The sequence below is a fragment of the Puntigrus tetrazona genome, unplaced genomic scaffold (genome assembly GCF_018831695.1).
Source record: "Puntigrus tetrazona isolate hp1 unplaced genomic scaffold, ASM1883169v1 S000000151, whole genome shotgun sequence".
NCBI classification, from domain to species: domain Eukaryota; kingdom Metazoa; phylum Chordata; class Actinopteri; order Cypriniformes; family Cyprinidae; genus Puntigrus; species Puntigrus tetrazona.
The window spans coordinates 747,501-770,411 of record NW_025047827.1 but is presented as its reverse complement, the minus strand read 5'-3'; the positions used below and the strand labels follow the sequence as shown (position 1 = coordinate 770,411).

Below are 22,911 nucleotides of genomic sequence, written 5' to 3'. Positions count from 1 at the left end.
AATTAAAATAAATTAAATAATAACTAAATGGTGTATGAATATTAAAAAAACTACGATGTATAAAAAGTTGTTTACAAAGTTACTTAAAACTACTTTTAAAAACGGAAAAAGTGCTAATTCAAAATATTAATAAAAACTAAAACTGTATATACATAACACTAAAATACAATACATTACTATTGTACTATTGTTTTTATTATTATATTATTTTTTTTTTCGAGTTTGTCACTATTTAAAATATTTACATATATATATTTTTGTGAATGTTTATTTCCGTTTTAGTTATTTTAGTACATCGGGTTAAACTTAATGAAAATGAGAAATGCCATTTAGAAAACAAAATAAAAAATAAATAAATTGTGTATATATATATATATATATATATATATATATATATATATATATATATATATATATATATATATAAAAATAATAATAATAAAAAAATATAATAAAAATTATATATATATATATATATATATATATATATATATATATATATATATATATATTATTTATTATTTTTCTCTATTTAATAATTAATTAAATTAATGGTTAAAGTTTTATTTAACTAATAACCCTGCCTGAAACCACCTAGCAACCGCCCAGAACGCCCTAGCAACCTTATAGCAACGCCCTGGCAACCGCTCAATGCCATCCAAATGTGAAATTCTGCTACTAACCAGCAATAAAAAGTCAATAATTAAGTAACTGCTGAGAATAAACAAAGTACTGTGCGGCACGTATTTCTGAAAGCTGTCTTCGTTCTGATTGGCCGAGGTCAGATTCCGTGATGAACAAACTCAGAGTGAAGTGGAATGCGGTCGTCATGGCGATGGGAGTGGAGGGCTTTGTAATTAGTCACGGTAATTAATGGCGTGTCATTTTCTGTCTGCTTCGCCGCCAGCGCGCCATTGGCTGAATCCAGTGTCATTTTTTACATTTAGCGTGATTAATCTGCAATACTACGGCAAGACTCTGGGTCTCACGGTCATTGGCAGACGTGTTTGTTTGAGCTGCCCGCCGTAATGCCGCTGTGCTCCAGTGACGACTCTGTTTTTATCATCCAACATCTGGAGAAAAGACTCTTTAAAAGCTCACCTAACGTTCCTCACCGATAAATAAAAACACGAACTTCAAGCCAAGACACGCAGAAACATTCATTTCATTGCACTTCACTTCTGTATTGAATTTAAACTGCGCGCATTTTTAAAGGCCTTTTTGTCAAAAAGAGTTTGTTATCAAACTTATTCCTATCTATATTTTTACACATGGTTTTATTCATGCATTTTTGGCCTGGTTTTTAATGCACTTTGTATATTTGCAGCTGTAGATTTCAATTATAATAAATATCTCCACATGCCGTTTTATCAATATCAGTTTGTTTGCACCAGACTTTTATTGCTATCTATATTCTCAAAGTTTTTATAGCAGGGTGAGTTTATTTAACTTTTGCACGATTTATTTCCGCACTTGATCTGTTTATGTCTATAGATTCAATTACAATATTGTTAAAGTTTTTAATTCGCCTGATTTTATATGCCATTTTATTCCTAAAACATCTGAATTAACTTTGTTCTGGCTCTTCTGTTCTGGTATTTTCAGATTTTTTAAATTGATTTTTAAATGAAAAAAAAAAAAAAAAAAAAAAAAAAAATATATATATATATATATATATATATATATATATATATATATATATATATATATATATAAATAATTAAATAATATATTATATATATTAATAATATATATATATATATATATATATATATATATATATATATATATATTTTAATTATATATTAATATATTATATATAAATATATATTAATATATTATTTAATTTGCTAAAGTAATTTTATATACATAGAAAATTAAAATAAAATTAACTTCTTAAACTTAAAGTTAAGTGTCTGCTTTAATGTTTCAAAAACACTTAAAAAAAAAAAAAAAAAGCTAAATATTGGTGGTTATCCAAAAATTAGGATAGCCAATATTTTTTTAATGTAAAAATGCAACGACATACTTATTCATGCAATAATGAAAACAATAATAGAAAAGCGATCATACCGAATGTTATACTGTTTTAAATAATAATGATTTGCTGATTAATGGGTAAAACCTAGCGGTTTATAAAGTTAATGACAAACACTGGCAAAGATATAAAATGATAATAAACACGTTTTTGGTCACTTTTTATTTTTAAGGTCGCTATAAACAAACCATTTACTACAACTGCCTCGATAAATACGCTTATTAATAGTTAGCAAGTTAGTTTTTTAAGTTGAGGTGTTGGGAAGTAGAATATAATCATGCATCAGTACTAAAAAAACTAGCATGTTAATAAACCAGTTATTCAAAAAGTGTTTAATTTCATCATTATATGACAAAGAAATGTTTATATTCTCAATATAATCAGACGTCTGGGGAAGTATCTATCAGTTCATCTTTGGTGTCTTCCCTTAAAGAAGAATATAAAAGTGCTGTCCGTTTAATCTCGCGGGAAAAAAAGACATTGCCTTATTAAAATAACGAAGAAAGCCATGCACCGGCGTCTAAAGGAAAACAGAGCAGCGGAGCGGAAAAATACACACAAGAAATGAAATATTAACAGGGTTTTAGGATCACAGCAACTGCGTGTCAGAGCAAATAACTGCTGCGGACTATCATTAATACACCAACTCTTTCTTGAGGTTTGTGCTCAGTTTTCCTTCACTTCCGCTCAAACCACATTGGGATTCAAAAAGAAGGACAATGGATAAAGAGCAAAAAACAGAAAGCCATTTGTTTTGGTTTATTTCGGGGACAATTAAACGCGTTTTCCACCCGAACTCGTGTCAGATGTTGGCGTTTTGAAACTGGAGTAAAAACTGGAGTCAAATTGGAGTAAAAAAATAAAATTGGCGACTAAAAAAAGCATCTTCAAAAATTAAGACAAAAAAATCTCCATATATATATATATATATATATATATATATATATATATATATATATATATATATATATATATATATATGTGTGTGTGTCATATATATATATATATATATATATATATATATATATATATATATATATATATATATAAATAAAAACTGTTGCTTTACAGTATTTATGTAAATTAAAAATGGCAAATGTATCCTAATTCATAAATTTAGGGGTAGCATAAAAGATAATTATATTATAAATTTATATGCTTTATAAAGTAAATCAAATGTCTCTTAACTGTATGACTATATTAGGCATATTAATTAATACAATATTAGCGTGTAATAGTAATAAGAATGAAAACTACAATTGGATGATTTAAAAAATAATAATTATTAAAAAAATTATTATAAAAACTATAAAAAAAAAAATATATATATATATATATATATATATATATATATATATATATATATATATATATATATATATATATATATATATATATATATATTATATATATATATATATATATATATATATATATATATATATATAATTTAATATAGTCAAAAATAACAAAATATATGGGGAGGACACCAAATAGTTTATTTTTGTTACTTTTACTTTTTTTTTTTTTTTTTTTCTCATAATGACAATTTGGACAATAACGCGAATAAAAACAGCGTTCCCAAAGCACCCTTTTTAATTATATCATAAATAAAAAGAAAACAGACAGAACATAAAAAACAGAGCAAGTGTTAGAGGTTTTTGTGGTTTTGTTAAGTGTGTAAAAAGAAACAGAAACCAAAAAGACTAGAAAATGTAGTGTTAGTTTCTTCAAAAAGAAAACAAGCGGTCAGTAGAGTGCAACGTTTTTTTAAGAATATAATTATAATAGTTAGAGGGTCAGATAAAGGTAGTAGAGATGAGTTTAGCGGTTTCTTGAATATACATTTTATGTAAAAGTCTAAAAAAAGTGATTTTGTGTCTCTCTGAGACGATCAATAAAGTTTTAGGCATTAAAACGGATTTAGGCAAATGAGCAAACATTAAAGCCTTGAGCTTTTTAAAAATACATTTTCATCAGGTTTTACTTCAGTGGCAAAGAAGAGCTTGTTAGACCGATGGGAAAAGCCTCAGAGTAAGTGCGCTATAAATGCAGCGCAAATGAGGACCGGCTGCGTAAAAAGACAAAATAAAAGTCCCGACAGCGTTAACAAAAACAAAACTGACATAAAGTACTCATTTTAAAAAGTCGTAACATAGCGTTCTTTACGTATTTGTGAGAAAATGAGGCTTTTACTGCCTCTAGTGTTCATTTCGTACGGAAACGGCAGCGATATGTACTTATCGGTACATAAAAAGCGCACCCGGGTACGATTTTTTTGTAGTAAAACATATTCCAGCAATTTTTAGAGTAGAAAGCGAACGATAAAATATATTTTGGGCTTTACGTTCATAAAATGATGTTCTGGGATTGAAATAAACAGCGCGTGTCGAGCGTGTTTTCAGTCAGAAATGCTGATGCTTTTGAATTTTAGTAAACGGTTGCAGAGAAACAACGAGTACGGGACATCGTTTTATTTCACCCTTACTTCTCGGCTGTTTCTTAGATGTCATTAACGGCCTAAAAAGGTTAGGGGCTCTCAAACTGTGCTCAGAAAGATAATAAAGTCTCACCTTCATTTTATTGCTCCGCACTTGTGTAAAATAACATTATTAGAGCATGCCTCACCAGAAAACAGACGGGTTTTTACGATGAGGTGAAAATCGGTAACATTACTTAATGTATGAACGCAGACGAGCTAACAACGGTTCGTTACACTGTTTAACATATGTGAAGTTTTTCTTTGCTACAAGCTGCTAAAACTCAAGCATCGAAACCGAAGAGGTTACGACCAAAACGGCTCGTTTGGACACGCCCCCAAAAAGGGGTTATTTGCATAGCCCCGCCCCTAACGTTTGCACAAAGAAAGAAGGCGGGGCTATTCTCAGTAGCTAATGTTAACAAACACAGCTTTTGTTTGCTTTAACAATGCATCAGTAAATGCTTAAAAAAAACAGTAACGCTCGATTTTAACGAAGCTCGCGGTTACCGTTTTTTCTCGAACGCTTATTCGGCGCAGTCGAAAGTTGCTTGCTTTGCACTTTTAGCACGCCCACGCCTCAATAACACGCAAACGAGCGATGCTTCAGAAGCGAAAATTTCCTCGCGCTGGCGTTCCGCTCGGCTGCTCGAAAGCAATTAAAAGAAACACGACTTTAATTATCGCACCTGCCCGGATGAGACGGAAACCAGTCGCCGAAGTTTGCCTGCTATATGGGATTTAGGGGAGTCGGAGAGCTTAAGAACTTCAATCATCAATTTGTTTGTCCGGCTTTAGTTTATCTGCGAACGCTTGTGTGCGCTGGGGTTTTTTCTTTCCTCTGCCAGAGCTTTTATGAAATTGTGTTTGGCGTGCGCCCGCGAGGCTTTACGAGCAGGAAAGCCGCTGGAAAACCCCGCCGCGATAAACCCAATCACACCGGATGGAGACACGCGGAAAGCGGCCTCTTCCTCCCGTGATTTCCCTTCGGGTTGATGCTTCCCGTTCTCCGTCTGAAGGATGCAAATGTACATGGAAGCGGGTTTTCGAGACGTCGCCTTTCGAGGTGAACGTCTACGTGATGTTTCTATCAGTCGAACGCATCCGGTCCGAAGAGACCTGGAGAGCATCTGCTGACCACGCACCAGTCCGGCCGCCGGGGTCGGGTCGTTATCGGCGGCGCATCTCGTTAGCATTTTAATTAGCGATGGATTCAATTAGCGCGTGTCCGCAGGGGTTTGTGGGATCGTCGGTGATGGAGGGTCGGGATTTTACAGCGTTTGAGACGCTTTAGGATTGCATAGAGAATGAGCAAAAACGTGTTAAATTAATTTAAAAAAATCTAAAATTATAAAAAATGCAATGTAAGCTTTCGTTTAGTGATTATTGTTCGCCAAATAAATAAATAAAACAGACATTATGCGTCTATCAAATGTTTTAGAATGGTATTCAAACGCCTTCTATTCATGTTATTGTCAATAAATAAATAAATGTAAATATCTATACTTGAATACTACTAATAATACATACATGCATGCATACACAAACACATAAACACTGTACAGAGACCGTTACTGTATTAAATGCCTTTAAAGTATAAATTAATTAATAAAAAATATAGAAATACTTTAATAAATAAATAATGAAATACTGAAATAAGTAACTAAATGTAAATATTTATACTCATAAATAAATAAATAAATAAATAAATAATGAAATACTGAAATAAGTAATTAAATGTAAATATTTATACTCATAAATAAATAAATAATTCAACAAGTAACTAAATGTAAATATTTATACTCAAAAATAAATAAATAATAATGATAACAGCAATAACAACACACACACACACACACACACTGTACAGAGTATCATTATTGGTATTAAATGCCTTTAAAGTATAAATAAATAAATAGGCTAATAAAAAATATAAATATAGAAATACATAAATGAATGAAAAAATAAATAATTAAAAACTGAAATAAATAACTAAACGTAAATATTTAAATAATAATAATAATAATAATAATAATAATAATAATAATAATAATAATAATAATAATAATAATAACAACTATAACACACACACTTTACAGAGACCATTATTGGTATTAAATGCCTTTAAAGTATAAATAAATAAATAAGCTAATAAAAAATATAAATGTAGAAATACATAAATGAATGAAAAAATAATTAAAAACTGAAACAAATAACTAAACATAAATATTTTAAAAATAATAATAATAATAATAATAATAATAATAATAATAATAATAATAATAATAATAATAATAATAATAACAACTGACACATACACACATACACACTGTACAGAGATTATTATTGGATAACTCTTTTCATGGATAAAATAAACGTTTCCGTTCTTATTGTTAAGGGTCCATCAGTAAATGCTATTCAATAAATGAATAAATGAACCAAAAAAACCTTTTTTATGCTGTTCCCTAAACATTTGAATACATATATGCATAAACAAATGAAATAAATAAACACATCCGTCCGTACAGTGCATGTTATTTAAACACAAGACACAAGACACCCAATTCAATCGAAATGTGCATCCAGTGCATGTTATACCAATAAATATATACATTAATAAATAAACGCTCACTTTTCCCAATCCCCACGGATAAAGCCCAAAAAAATCCCATTTTCTTTTGCGAACCTGAACAGTAAAGCAGCAACAGAGCCATCTCTCGAAAGCTTTTAATGTCAGAGAAGACGTCTCGTTTAATCTTACAAATGAAAAAGGTGTTCAATTACGGCTCCTTTGGAAACTTTGCACATTCTCATTTAAATACTAATAATATTCAACACAGACGAAAGCCGTTTCCGTCACGTCTCAGATTATTACGCATTCTGGCATTTCGTTTTATATGTTTGGAAGCATGGATAAAAAATTAAAAAAGTCTATAAGCACTAAGTTAACAAGTTAATAAGCACTAATAAATTATATTTTTACACGCTTTGACAACAATATGACGCACTTAAAACAGCAAAATAAACGGGAATAAGTGATATTTACCTTCTTCTTTCTTCCCAAGCTCTTCAGCGACTCCTGAGAAAAACAAAACACACTTAACAGAGGTACAATGATAAAAAAATCTACATACAATAACACTGATATGGTCATAATACGACTTTATGCTGGATTTATGGGATAAAATATGGGTTTAAAATAAATCTTAACCTAATAAAAACCAATAAAAAGCATTTGAAACCTTGGTAAACAAACACAAACTTAATAGCAGCAAAATTGTTGGTTGTGGTAAAAATGATACCAAAACTGAGGGATGCAATCCGTTTAAAAGGAAGGATATTTATTTAACGCAGTAGCACTCATGCTTTATGGACAAAGGTCAAATTTAAAAATCTCATAAAATCTAACAAAAACAACAAAGAGCGTTTTGAACCTTGTTAAAAAAAAACAAGATTGATATTTAGGACGAGCGTAAAATAATAAACACTCTAAAAATAATTATAATAATAAAAATGTCAGCTTTGGTAAATGAAAAAAACAAACCTATTTGAGGTAAAATAAATAATAATACAAATTATATATATATATATATATATATATATATATATATATATATATATATATATATATATATATATAAATATTGAAAATATTGATAGTCATATTTTTTGGTGGATTTTGGACACACATACATATATTTCTTTTTAACATTGATATTTAGGACAAGCGTAAAATAATAGACAATCTAAAAATAATTATAACAATAAAAATGTCAGCTTTGGTAAATGAAAAAATAAATATTTGAAAAATAATAATAATATAAATTATATATATATATATATATATATATATATATATATATATATATATATATATATACATATTTATTTATTTATTTATTTATTTTTAATACAAAATATTGATAGTCATATTTTTTGGTGGATTTGTGGACACACACACATATATTTCTTTTTTAAAATATCTAGGACAAGCGTAAAATAATAAACACTCTAAAAATAATTATAGGACAAGCGTAATATAATAAACATGCATTCTAAATACTCATTATTTTTATAATAATAAAAATGCCAGCTTTGGTAAATGAAAAAAAACAAACCTATTTGAGGTAAAATAAATAATAAAATAAATTAATATGAACTTCATAAAGAAAAATATGAAATCTGGGATATAAACTTTCCATTTCTTTCCCAGCTGTTTACCTTCACAGAAAATACAGACTGGCTTTCTGTAACTCATTTATGTTTTTTAACACAAAGGTGTGTATCTGTCGCTTTAAGCGCGTGACGTGAAAGAGAACTAAATTAGTTTTTAAGCCGAACTCATCTCATTTGCATTTAAAGGGACAGGCGCAAAAAGCGGCCCGTTTCTGATTCAGCTCAACATATGCATTTCCAGTTAAATATTTTGAGCTAAAACCTCGAAGACACGTACTGATAAAAACAGGCACGATGGAACTAAAGGTTAATGAGGTCACGTCTACTTTTCACGCACGGATGTGAGCAAAACAAGTCTGTTCCTCAGACTTAAGCTAACGCTGCACTTAAGTCCAAACTCATGCGACGGCGTTGCGTTTGTCATCTCCGGTCTGTCCTCCTTCCACCCCCCCGTCATTAACGCCCTCTGCGCCGCCGATGAATTATTCATCGCACCTGTTTATTATGCATCAAATGGCAGAGCCGACTAATCAGGCCGTGCGAGTTATCCTAATCAAAGGGTAATTGACAGGACACGGACAGCGTGACAAGCACGGGAGGTGAGCGAGAGAGCCACGGAGAGGCAGGGTTTCGCCGCAGGTTAAATGCAAAACTCGCCAACGGTCAATAGCAATCTGAGAGAAAGCTCACGGGACGCTGGGAAACTCGTTAGTGTGAGCCACGCCGTTCATACTGATGCTTCGATCAAGTCCAGCTTCCTATGAGGGGGAAAAAAAAGAAGAAGAAATGAACATCTTTTAGCAGCAAAGTATTCACAAATCATTAAAAAGTATTCAAGTATACACTGAATAAACAAAAACAGAATAGCTGAAAGCGTGCAATAATTAAATTTAAATGTTAAAAACAATAAATAATTGTTATTATGTGAATATTAAAAAATAGTTTTGAATGAAATAAATGATTACAAGTGGAATTACCCCTTACGATAAATAAAATAAAATATAAATAATTTCATAAATAAATGTATTTATTTATTTTAATGGTAATAAACACAATTGTTATTTTAATAATAAATAAATACAATAAAAGTGATTTTATAAAAATGTTACAGTTAAAATGCATGTTCTCAAAATAAATTCCAATACAATTAAAATATCACAATATATTATTTCTCAAAGTAAAAAATATTTACATATAGTTATTTAAACAAATTGTCGTTGTTAATAAATAAATACAATAAATAAAAAAAGAACAACGCGAAATAATTATATATAAACATTTGCATAGAAATATTCACATAAATAAATGAATAAATCAGCTTTTTGAAATAAATACATGATTAAATACAGGTGAAATACTTCTTGCACTAAATAAATGAATAAAAATGTAATGTAAAATGATTTAATCACATTTACTGTGGTTCTTTGATATATGCCACAGTCTTACTGGTTCTCCAGGGCACAAAGGATGTCAAAATAAAATGGTTTCATATCCGAAATTCACATTATCATATTAAATAGGATGCAACAATTTGAGAGCGGTTTACAGACAAATTGTTCTGAAACAGACACACGGCGCTAACAGGGGAAAACAGGATCTGGAAAGTAAACTGAATGTGAACTTTCCACATTTGCATTTCCTCACGAGCGCCAAACAAAGACGCGGCGCCGATCTGAGACAGCAAATACAATTAAACAGAACGAAAACAAGATGTACAGATGTCTCTGGAGTTCGTGTATCGCTTCAAAGCTCGTGCGCTTTCTGTCGGTAACAGGGCTGAACTGAAATTCAAGTCGGCACAGGCCCTAACCGCTAAATAATACAACTATCTATTATCTTTCTAACTGATCAGAAGCCCGGACGAGATTTATGCACATGTGCAAACCAACCGTATACTGCTGGAAAAAAAAGACGTTTTTTTAAAGGGACAGTACACCCTAAAATGAAAATTCAACCCCGAGACGCAACTGCTGCTTTTCTTCAGCAGAAAACTAGAAAAAGTGGTAAGTGGGGATTCATACAATGCGAGTCGATGGGTACCGCCGCTTTTTTTGAGTCAAAAAAGCAAGGCAATGCGAAATGAATCCACACGGCTCCTAAAGAAATGTTATGAATTATATTATCCAGCACTGGATAAAAAACAAAAAGGTTATTGCAACTGAATAAAGAAGTCGGAATTGTGCGATATAAACTTCGAGACATAGTCACAGTTTACAGTCAGAGTCGTGCGCATTTTTCACATAATTGCTCTCAATTCTTACTTCATAACTCCTAATTACGATTCATGCCTTACAGTTCTTACAGGAGAAGCCGTGATCCTCCAATTCTGAGAGGCAAAGGGAGGAATTGTGAAATAAAAATTGCAATAATAATTGTTTTTTTAAATTCAGTGGCGGAAAATAAAATGCTGAGGTCTCACGAAGCAAAATGATCTGTCTGTGCGAGAATTATTTGCAACATTATTTCCTGTAATCCAGAGCCTCGGGGCAAACTGGAGTAAAGGTTTATGAACGAATCATTCTTTTGAATTGATTCTTTTGGATGAACTAGTTCGCCAAATCTGACCGAAGCAGCTCAAACAGATCTACAAGTATGAGCTTTACTTTCAAACTTTACTTTCTGACGCCTGACAGTCACTCCAAAACACCAGTGCATCTTACGACGAACGAACCGATTCAGTGATTCGCTTACTCCGGCGGTCACTGAACCGAACACTTGCATCGTGGGCTGAAATTAAAGTTTCATTGTTCATGTAAAAAAGTGAGCTGATCAAAACTAATTGTTGCTTTAATCAAATATGCGATGCCTTTGCGCGATTACGTTAACGAATCAGTGAACCGAATCATTCATTGAATCAAACGTTTCCCTGCCGTCGGAGACTCTGTAGTAAAGTTCTTGCACAGACTGATCGTTTCGCTGCATGAGACCTCGATATATCATCAGGGACTAATTTTAATTTTACTCGTTTATGCTTTTTTGGCTCTTAAAGCGCTGGCAGCCATTGACTTACATGGCTTGCATTGCACGGTACGAATCAACAACGAGCACAGTTTCGTCTAAAAATCTTCTTTATTGCTCTACTGGAGCAAAAAGAGTCGTGCGTATCTCAGCCGGCCTGAGTCTGAGTCAGTCATCTCAGGGTGAACCGTATCTGTCAGAATCGAAAGATCCGAGTGTTTCTTTTAAGCTTCTAGCCTCTGCAGGTCGCATTTCACCCTAAATCTGACAAACGAAGTCATCCGCTGTGGTTGGTTGACCTTTTTCCGAGTCATTCACGACCGCAATTTAAGGAAGTCTATCCGAACTCATCCCGATCTTCCCTTGGCATCCGGATCCAGATGGGCTTCCGTCTACGAGGGGCGTTTCTGTATTCCGATGGCTCCTCGACTCAATCTGCCGAGAGTAAATTGCTTTTTCCCCTCTCGTACGGCGTAGTCGCAAATGCTTAGAGAAGCCGGCGAAATGTTTTTATTGGATATGGCAGCGAACAGTCAGACGTGTGAAGAGCGTGCGAACGCCTAACGCGCTCTCACCACGAGGAAATGGACTGTGATTATGATCTCCTCGGTTCTTACAGGTGGAAGGAAGTGATCTCGTGTCCATCGCCGCCGATGCAAATCGCAGCATGCTGGGAAATCAGGAGCTGAATTAACCCACTGATTCGGGGCTGGTTTTGCCAGTCGTTTGGCAGCGACGTAGCATGCTGTTATTTTGCACACTACTAAGGCGTCTTCAGCACTACGTGTGTAGCAGAGAAACACCAGAGAAGCATCTGAAGGCCGCTGAAGGAATAGTCCTCCTAGAATTGCATCGGTGTCTCAGCAATGGATGCTCTGCGGTGAATGGGTGCCGTTCCAAGCTGCTGATCACGATAATCCACACCACTTCAGTCCGAGATATAAGTTTAAACAAATCTATCCATAATCCGTAATTCCTCCAGTGAGAGAGATGAGATCAACTCCATCGCCAAGCCAAACCAGCTTTAAACAAATTTGTGGCTGGATTTTAACGCGAGAGACAACAGATGCTCTTTATTTCGCTGTTTTTATTCTTATATCTTGGACTGGAGCGCTGTGGGTTATTGGGCTTTATTATCCGCTGTTCGGTCTCTCATTATTACGTATTTTAGCTGGAAGCGACGGTTTGAAGTTCAAAATGCCTGGATGTGTTTCATGCAGACGCGTCGCTTTTGCCTCTCCAGATATTAAATGGTGGACTGGAGTGGTGTGGATTACTGCGATATTTCCATCAAGCCGTTCGGACTTTCTTTCTGACGGCACCCATTCACATCCATTGGTGAACAAGTGATGCAATGCTACGTTTTTATATCAGTTTTGCATTTGTGAACGCTCTCTGGTAGGTTTATAGTGGGATTTGGTGTAATTCCCAACAGGATAACTTTCAGTGACAGTCCATTTCTATTTCAATTCTGAACCTCCACAATACCTATATCAACACAATGTGCCAGGGTTCATGTATTGAACCTGTGTTTTAGCGCCACTCAGTGGACATTTCTCTTTGAAACTGCGGTAAAACGCGCAGTACGGTACGTAAAAACAGTGTCGCACAAAAAGAGCTACGTATTTTTACGAGATCAGGTTGACATTTTCAGCAAATTTTTTTTTTTTTTTTTGGAACGTATTGCTTGATAAACTTTTTTTTGGTTAGTTATTATGCTTTAGTGTGTTATAAAGCTGCATGTAAACAATACACAAAGCTACAAAGCACAAAGTCTCTGCTGACTCAAACTGAACAATAATATAAAAAATATATTATATTCAAAAAATCTGAATCAACTTTTTATTTTAGTTAAATCAAATTTTTTTTTCAAATTTTTATTTTGTAATTTTTTTATATTTGTATATTTTGTTATTTTTATTATTTTGTTATTATTTATTATTTTGTTTCAGTATCTATAATAATTATTTTTTCTGTTTTTCTATATATAAATAATATAATATAATATAATATAATATAATATAATGTTATGTTATGTGTGCTGGTAAATGATTAATCGTTACTGAACATATCAAAAATAAACATTTTTGTTTATTTGTTTTTGTGTGTATTTATCATGTATATATAATGTTTATAATATAATATTATAACACACAATGGTTATTCAAAGCGCTTTACATAAAAGCAAAGAAAATAATCATAAAATAAAAGAAAAAGAACCAAAACCTTTAAAATGATTTAAAAATGTATTTTAAAGTAAAATAGAAATATAAAATACAGTGCAATCGGTTAGGATTAATAAATACAAACACATACAGTATATATATATATATATATATATATATATATATATATATATATATATATATATATATATCAGTGTACATGTATATACATTTATATAAATATATTTAATATAGAAACATATCAAATTTAATTTTTTTTGGAACGTATTGCTTGATAAACTTTTTTTTTTTTGGTTAGTTATTATGCTTCTTTAGTGTGTAATAAAGCTGCATGTAAACAATACACAAAGCTACAAAGTCTCCGCCGACTGGACCTCGTCTCTTGAAAAGAAAACGCTTTCCTTGATTGTAGTCCTCGAGCTGAAGACAAACACAGCAGCAAACAGCTAAAAACAATAATTACACCGCCACTTCGGTTTCTATTCAAAAACATTTTCACTGAAGCTTCGGCTTAGAACAGCCTGCGAGAGCGACTCTAAACGGTTTTTCCTGCGCGTTTTACGACGTTTAACGTCCAAAAGGAGCGCGCGAGCTTTAAAAAGAGATCTAGCAAGAAGGTGTCCGAATAACATGTGAAACTATCTCCACACGGGCCTTATTCAACCAGAATCCCCAGGAAAATACTCCTCGAATGAACCCGTTTCTCATTTTCAGAAGATGAAAACAAGGCCTCTCTAAATCCAAACCGTCAGGCGCACGGGATCCAGGCACAAAAAACTATATTTGCATTCATACGCAGCAGTTATAAATCAATTCGGCGGCACGATTCTTCCAATAATGAACTTTTCCCACTCATTTTTCACAGGAAAGCCGCGACACTGCTGATGTTTTTACTCCCAAACGGTGAATATTATCTCTGCAGGTGTTCTGATTACATAACCCACACAGAAGAGCTTCAGATCCCTCTCACACACACACACACACACACACACACACACACACACACACACACACACACACACACACACACACACACACACACACACACACACACACACACACACACACACACACGACCTGACTGAGCTTCTCTCTCCGGCTGAGAGATTCCTCCGACCTCCATTAAATAGCGCCGTCACGTATCAAATTATTCAATTAGCGCGATTAACTCAACGGCCAGAAACGAGCGGGGAGCCCTCAGAGGAAGACGGAGACCGGGATCGGACCTCGAGCCGCAGGATAAACGGTTTGTCTGTCGTGCTGAAAACACAAAACCAAATAAATGAATAGAATTGACATATTAATGAATCTGAACAATAATGTATACATATATTCTAAAAAATCTGAAGACATTTTAAAAAACAACAATAAAAATGTCAACTTTTTATTGGAGTTAAAATTATTATTTTTTTAATTTTGTTTCAGTATCTATAATATATATATATATATATATAATATCAAATCAAAAAAAAAGTTTATTATTAATCACATCCAAATATTAACATTTTTGTTTATTTGTTTTGAAATTTATTATGTATATAATAATATATAATATAATATATATATTATATATATATATTATTCATATATATATATATATAATATATATATATATATATATATATATATAATATATCCAAAATATAACATTTTGTTTATTTGATTTGTGTGATTTATTATGTCCATATAAATGTTTTTAATATAATATGTAATATAATATTATATACACAATGTGTATGTGTGTGTGTATATATATATATATATATATTGTATACACATATATATATATATATATATATATATATATATATATATATATATATATATATATATATATATATATATATATATATATATATATACACAAAATACATATAAATATACAAATACACACAGTATACACTTATGCATTTTGTAAAGAAAAACTTTTTTTCACGATTTATCATTCGCCAGCAACCCAAAAAAGTGCAACCTTTTTGAATAGCTCCAAGTAAAAAAAGCACATTTTATTAGCCTTTAGTTAAGTTTCCCAAAGACTAGCAGCATGCAGGCTTTAGATGCAAATACGTAACTTTAAGACACTGAACGTCTCTCTGTGAGTCATGTCGCTCATCTCTATCCCTTCCGTGTCATTTTCGTGTGCCTTTATGAACCGAGCAGCGTGAGACGTCTGAGCAGCCGTCGCCTTCGCCCGTTGCCAAGTGGGCGGTTTCACGCGGCGGGAAATTTTGCGCCTTTTAATTGTCTGGCATCGGTTGCCCCAAACTCCGGCTCGTTCCGGAATAAAAAAAAAGCAGTGCTGTTTACAATTACGCACCCGTAATGAAGAGAGAAAAGTGTTTACGAGCCCGCCTTCCCTCGTTACGGCAGCGGCGTGACATTCGGAGGCCTGCTGGATGCAGGAGGAGAAAAAAAAAGAGATTATTCCATCGTGTTATTTGCATATGTTTTTCAAGGCAATTAGTCATTAAAATGGCCCAGATTGAATTTGTAGAGCAAACAGTAGAAACGATGCAATCGGGTCTCCAGGGGCGTGCGGTGAATCTACACGAGCGCGCCGGACCCCGATGGCTTCATCAGGTGGATCTGTGGTTGTAATTAGTTTTTAAGTGGCTGGTGTCAGATGGGCTCGGGGATTTGTGGCCTGCGTCTTCCCATCGATCGCGGCCGAGGAAGTCGCTCTCAGCGTGAGAGCGTGTGAGGCGGCTGCCGCTGCATCTGTAGCTCACCACTGCCGCTGCCATGGCGACGGGAAGGGGAGGGGCGGGGCTCGGCTGCTGTAATCGGGACCTCATGAATAATGCACGAGTTCCTCCTCTTCTCATGCGGCTAATGACCGGGCGGTTAACGCAGTCGCAAAAAGCAAAACGTGTCTGACTAACATCACTCATCGGATCGTTTACATGAGTTTATTAAACAAAACCAGGAATCAAAATGAGCTTCCCGTGATGATTAATATACATCTGAACCCGCTACAGCACTGGTATTTATTGCAGCATCACCGAGACAGGTCTGCTGTTACAGTTTTCAATAATGTTTGTTATATTTGCATATTTCATTTTAATGTTAGTGTGCTTTATCGTGATTCGTTTATATGTCTATATTGGTTTTTTTTTTTTTATTAATTACTTTTAGCTCATTTATCAAGTAAAGCTAAATGAAAAATTTGAATTGTTGCCATGGAAAATAGCTGAAATAATGCCAAAACAAACTTTCTCAACATTCTAAAATAATTGATTTTTTTATTATTATTATTATTATTATTATTATATTTGTTTAAGCTATTTTAGAAAGCAACATTTCTATTTTCTATTTAACATTTTTATTTAGTTTAATTTAAACAATATATATATATATATATATATATATATATATATATATATATATATATATATATAGCACTGTCAAATGATTAATCAGATTAATTGCATCCAAAATAAAAGTTTTTGTTTATAAATGTATAATAAATGTATAAATGTATTTGTACTCTGTGTGTATATATAATATATATAATATAAAAATATACACAGTACACACATTATATGCATTATGTAAAGAAAACCTTTTTTTTTGTTTGCGATTAATCACAACTTATCATTTGACAGCGCTAAAATAAATGTGCTAAAACTGAACTAAAAACGAATAACTACTAAAAATGAAATACTCAGCTGCAATTGAATGCGTTTAATAAAACCACACAGAAAAAAACGGTTTTGTCACGCACGCATCATCTGAAATTAAACATAATCGCAAAAAATATTTTATTTCCGTTACTTGCCAATAACAATACTGCTCATTTTCATTTAGCTAAACTTAAAAAACCATAAAAAAATGACAAAATTGCTGCACAATTTAACCGAAACTAGAATACAGTCATTCTAAAATCACAAACATCGTTAACATAAATGATAAACATTTGTTTCAGTTAAATTGAATATGTATGTTTCACTTACCTCTATGCGAGGGCGCCGGCGCGTTTCTGCAGGAAACCCCCTGAAAGCAGCCCCTGACCACAGCGAGAGGTCCCGCGATTAAAACACGTGTTAATTTTCAGACACCTGTGCACCGAAAACACCTGTTAGATCATCAGCTCAGAGCGAGACACGGCCTGAATCCCATAATCCTCTGCTCCTTTCTCTCCCTGACAGCTATCAGACCTTCGCAGGCACACTTAGACGAGCTGTATCAGTGGCATTAGACAGATTACTCTCTTATCTAAATTGGAATGACACCGAACAATAATGAAGCTCTCCGAGCGTCTGCGTTTCAAACGCGCGGCTAAAGAGCGCGCCAGACTCTCATTGTGCGAGCGAAACGACTCAACTAAACGATGAACTCGGGATTCCTACTTTCAAGCGTTAACGAGATCCAGAGAGAGAGAGAGAGAAATTGATTTCTAAGAAATAAAAAAAAAACACACACATTAATCCCGCGCAAGCCCTGACCGTGAAATAGTTTCCACAGACTCGCGGGATGCGTTGGGAATGGCGTGCCGTTTCTGAAAAGGATTTTCGTTTTTCCCAGAAACGCAAATTAATGCACGAGCGAAATCCGGGCGCGAGGGCGTTCAGGACACGACCGAGCATTTCCGAAACTTCCAAAGTGGATACAGAATCAATTAGAGCTTGGTTGAAATCGTTAAAACGAAGCGCCACCTTTATGAATTAGCACGTGATGCGCGCTCTGGTGTGAAAAACGCTTCTATTTGGCAAAAGCGACCGTTTACGGCGTCGTGAGGATTTGGCTCGGTCGAAAAATAAAACGCGTCGCAAAATATTGCGGCGCACGTCGCTTTCAACATAATCAGAAACGTTTCTTGAGCAGCGAACGAGGACGACAGAGGGATTCCTGAAGACTGGAGTAATGATAGCTTTGATCACAGAAATTAATTACTTTTTAACTGATACTCACACAGTCGACAGTTCTGTTAAATCAAAGAAATATTTAGCAATTTTATGGTATTCTTATCTAACTATTTCAGCCTACAGGTGAGACGTAATCTTTTCAACATTAAAACAGACCTTTACGCAAATATCAGCACTTCGGTAAGCGTCATATGCTATGTGAAGGTTCGTCTAATTAGATAAAACAGAGAATAAACAGGCTAACTTAATTATTTTCATATTTATTGTTTGTTGTGTCGACTGTATGGAATTTCTTTCAAGAGCCTTTCAGCACGTTCCTTCTTCAAATTCGGTTCGATTCGAATTCTAAATTACCGACCGGATGCGAATAAACCAAAGCAGCATCAAACATTCCAGAACTGTGTCTGCTTTTGAGACGATAATGAAGGCACGTACTGAATTAAAAAACGTGAACATATCAGGCTGTATTTGTATTTTCCAGAGACGAGCAAAATGCTAAAACCCGACCCACCGAACGGAAAGGGTTAAAGCTGACGTCCCGCCTCTGCTACTAAAACCGGTCCCCCTGCAGTTCGCACAACAACAACAAAAAAACACCGAAAATGCGTCAGGAGAGGATCTGGCAACCTGGCGGTGAGACGAGTCTCATTCTGTCCCTCCGTCAGAAATCAAGCTCTCGCTCCGAGAAACTGAATTGAACAGTTTTGACACTGCGTCCCAGAGTCGCCTTGGGCTGAACACGCGTTGACTGAGCGATTGATGACAGATGCAGACAGTCAGGGATCGGCTCGTGACGCTAACGGCACGAGACAGAGGAGAAAAGCTTATTTTTGCACGATCAATAACGTCATCTGCTCTTGACAACGCGACGCCCTTTCTCTGTTCCCAAAGTTCAGCGCGTTACGCAGCATCCGGAATTCATGGCAAGCGAGCGGCGGCCGATGTTTCGTCAGATGAAACGAGACACAGAGCTCATCAGTGGCGCTATTCCCATGTATTTATTCTCTTTGGTGAGTATTACAGCTCCTCGCCTCTGAGAACTGAGTTTCCAGAGGCGTTTCGGTGAACCTGGAGGGCCTTGGGCATCACCTGAAGAAAGGAAGAAGAAGAAGAAGAAGAAGAGGGCATAGAGGAAAAACACGGCGCTTGTTTTTCTAACCATTGCAAAAAAAAAAAAATATATTTTTTGCATCCTCAAAGCAAACGAAATGCATCTTACGTTTGTGTTGCTTTTATATTAGAAAATATGTTTTCTTTTTTTTTTCTCTCGGTAACCCAAAGATGAAACATCGTTTAAGTCGGTTGATAAAAAAAGCAAATATTAAATATTAAATATTAACGGATGCAGCTCGTGTTTGTAAAAGCCGCACAGAACAGGAGCTGAGATTAACGCACGCTTTAAAAGTGATTTTCATTGTGAGTTTGTGTCGACGAATGCTGTTTTTGCCACAGTATTTGCAAAAAAAAATTACCTTTTAACTCGATTTTCGAATTTATTTATTTTTTTTACAAATTTTAAGTCTGAAAAGCGCGACGAACTCACATTTGCAAGAAAGAAAAAGCACATCGCTGCACAAATGATATTGTGCGTTGGAATTTGTTTTTTTTTATTAGAATAGAAGTAGCTATTTTTTTTTTAATTGCGAGATTTCCATTCGAAAAAAGTCGCTTTTTATTAGTTTTTTATTTTATAGTAAAAAACCCCTTTGTATTGCTAATGGAGCGACTCAAACTGGGAAACGCAACGTAAAAAAATCACGATTAATTTTTAGATATATATTCCGTCGCTGAAAAAAACCTAGTACCCAAATGGTCGCCAAATCCTGCTTAAATCAATGATTTCCTTTGTTTAAACATCTTTATACGTACCAGTGCTATTATTGCATTGCACCGTCCCTGAACTAATAAGACCACCCCGATTATTATGCGTTTTTTCGCCGAGAATTAAAGCCGTGATATTAGTAGGCCTCCGTAGGCGTCGCTCCAAGAACACTCCAGAAATAGATCTTCATTTCGAGAGTACGATTATTTGAACAAGTCGGAGACAAATGTCTTCCACGGCGGATCATCAGCCACCTCTGAGCCGATTACACTCGGAGATGAGCTTTAATAAAAGCGAGCCGGCCTTCGGATGCGCTTTTGGTTCGTTTGGCTCTCCTCTTCGGCCGAGGGCCTCTCCGGCGAGCTGCCAAACAAACTCGAGTGTGTCCGCCGCCGAATGACAGTCGAGGGGCCTCTCGCGCTCGTAATCAGAGCCTGATTGATTCCCAGGGTGCACTGCTTCTGTCTGGACTCAACTCTTCAACGCTTGTTTGGAGAGAGTTGAAGAAGTCGGATTTCTGTTCATAAAACACATGCTTTTAGAAGCTTTTTTATACGTCTCTGCCACTGAACATATTGTTCTAGCTATTTATTTGAAGGACTTCAACGATGAGAGGATAGAAATGCATTTAAAGTTTAAAGTCACAAGCCGAAATTAAAGATTAACATATGCACGTGCACTATGCATATTTATTATATATAGGGACCTCGCAGCTCCATTTTTAAACATTAATTTTTGATTTTTTTTTTTGCATGAAAATGCAGCTTTAATTAGGTTATTAAAAATTAAAAAATACGGCTTACTAATAAAAATTTACGTAATAAAAAACTCGATTTTTTTTCGGTTTTTGCAAATGAACTCTGCATTAAAATAATATATAAATCAAATAAAAAACATGTTTATAGGTTGAATGTATTTATTTATAATATAAATTAATTCGATATGAAATATTTTCCAAAATATGTACTGTATGCGCGTGATAAAAATGCAAAAAAAAATGTTTAAATCAAAATTAATGAGTACTTTTTTTTTCCACTGTAGTAGAAAATAGAGTTTTTTTTTAAGCGTAGCAATGGAAATGTTGCTCTTCTTTAAACTGATTTATTGTTATAGTTGTGATGTGGACCCAGCCATTCTTTAATATGGAGAATATCTTCATCGTTATCCTTATAGTTATTGTTTTTGGCGTGAACGAGCCATAGCTAAACCCAATAATAGTGAGAGTAGTCAGCCTTATTTATTATCTAACTGTATTGTGATGTAAAGGTTGAATGCCTTTAAGATGTCCACATCAAAAGAAAATCACAAAAGTGATTTTACTTCTACAGAAAACAGTAAAGTCTGTACTTTTAAGGCTTCAAATTAGTATTTGGAGAATAAAATGCCAAAATTTGGTGAAAATAATATTAAATAATATTACGTTTGTTACATGCAACAAAATATTTAGGTAAAAATTCAAACAACATGCTTATTCTGACCTGTACGTATTAAAATATGTAGAAGAATAAGAAAGTGTAATAAATTTTATTGTGTTTTAAATAGCAGCAAAAATTTTAAGCAATATTACACTATATATATATATATATATATATATATATATATATATATATATATATATATTTTTTTTTTTTTTTTTTTCTTAAAAAAATATATATATAATATTTTCTTTAAAAATATATATATTAATATTTTCTTAAAAAACCCATATATTATTATATTTCTTCAAAAAAAATATATATATATATATTTATATATATATATATATAAATATTTTCTTAAATAAAATAAATAAATATATATATATATATATATATATATATATATATATATTTTTCCCTTTTAATCTTTTTTTTTAATCTTTTATTTAATTCCATAAAAACTAACAAAACAGCACTGGCATACACATGACTATCTGTGTGGGTTTTAAACAGCACATTTGCATAATGCTTTAAGTGTTTAAGTGAGCTCTATAGTAATGGTCTCCAGAAGAATCCTCCTGAGATGTGAACCCACAACCTCTCAGCTAACAGCCCAGATCTTCATGCACTCGATTCCCTTTACTGCACGCATCGACATAAACGCATCAGCTTTGCAACGCTCAACGAGCTCCCTCCCGCCTGTCATCAGCCCCGGTTTCCCGCTGGAGGCTTTGCCGCCCCACGAATCTGGTGATTTGGCGGATTTGATCAGCTGACACGCCGCGCTCCGTCGTGGATGTTTTCCGTCGGCGGGACTGTTTAGTCAAATTGTCGGGTGCTAATGCGCAGCACAGCCCCTCTCTGTCCACATCCAGTTCTAGAGAGAGTCATTTTCATCCCGGCTGTTGCCATAGCGATCTGCGCGGCGGCCGTGCATCTCTCAGGAGGAAGCAGGGATGCGATTACAAG

General features: G+C 33.9%; 1 long non-coding RNA gene across 1 annotated transcript; it reads right to left on the bottom strand.

The window, feature by feature from the left end:
- Positions 1 to 14,112: 14,112 nt before the first annotated feature.
- LOC122332984 lies at positions 14,113 to 18,658 on the bottom strand. Its single transcript, XR_006248566.1, has 3 exons — positions 17,791 to 18,658; positions 16,155 to 16,229; positions 14,113 to 15,097 (listed from the first exon to the last, which is right to left on the bottom strand). It is a non-coding gene; the product is annotated as an uncharacterized LOC122332984 (long non-coding RNA).
- Positions 18,659 to 22,911: the final 4,253 nt, after the last annotated feature.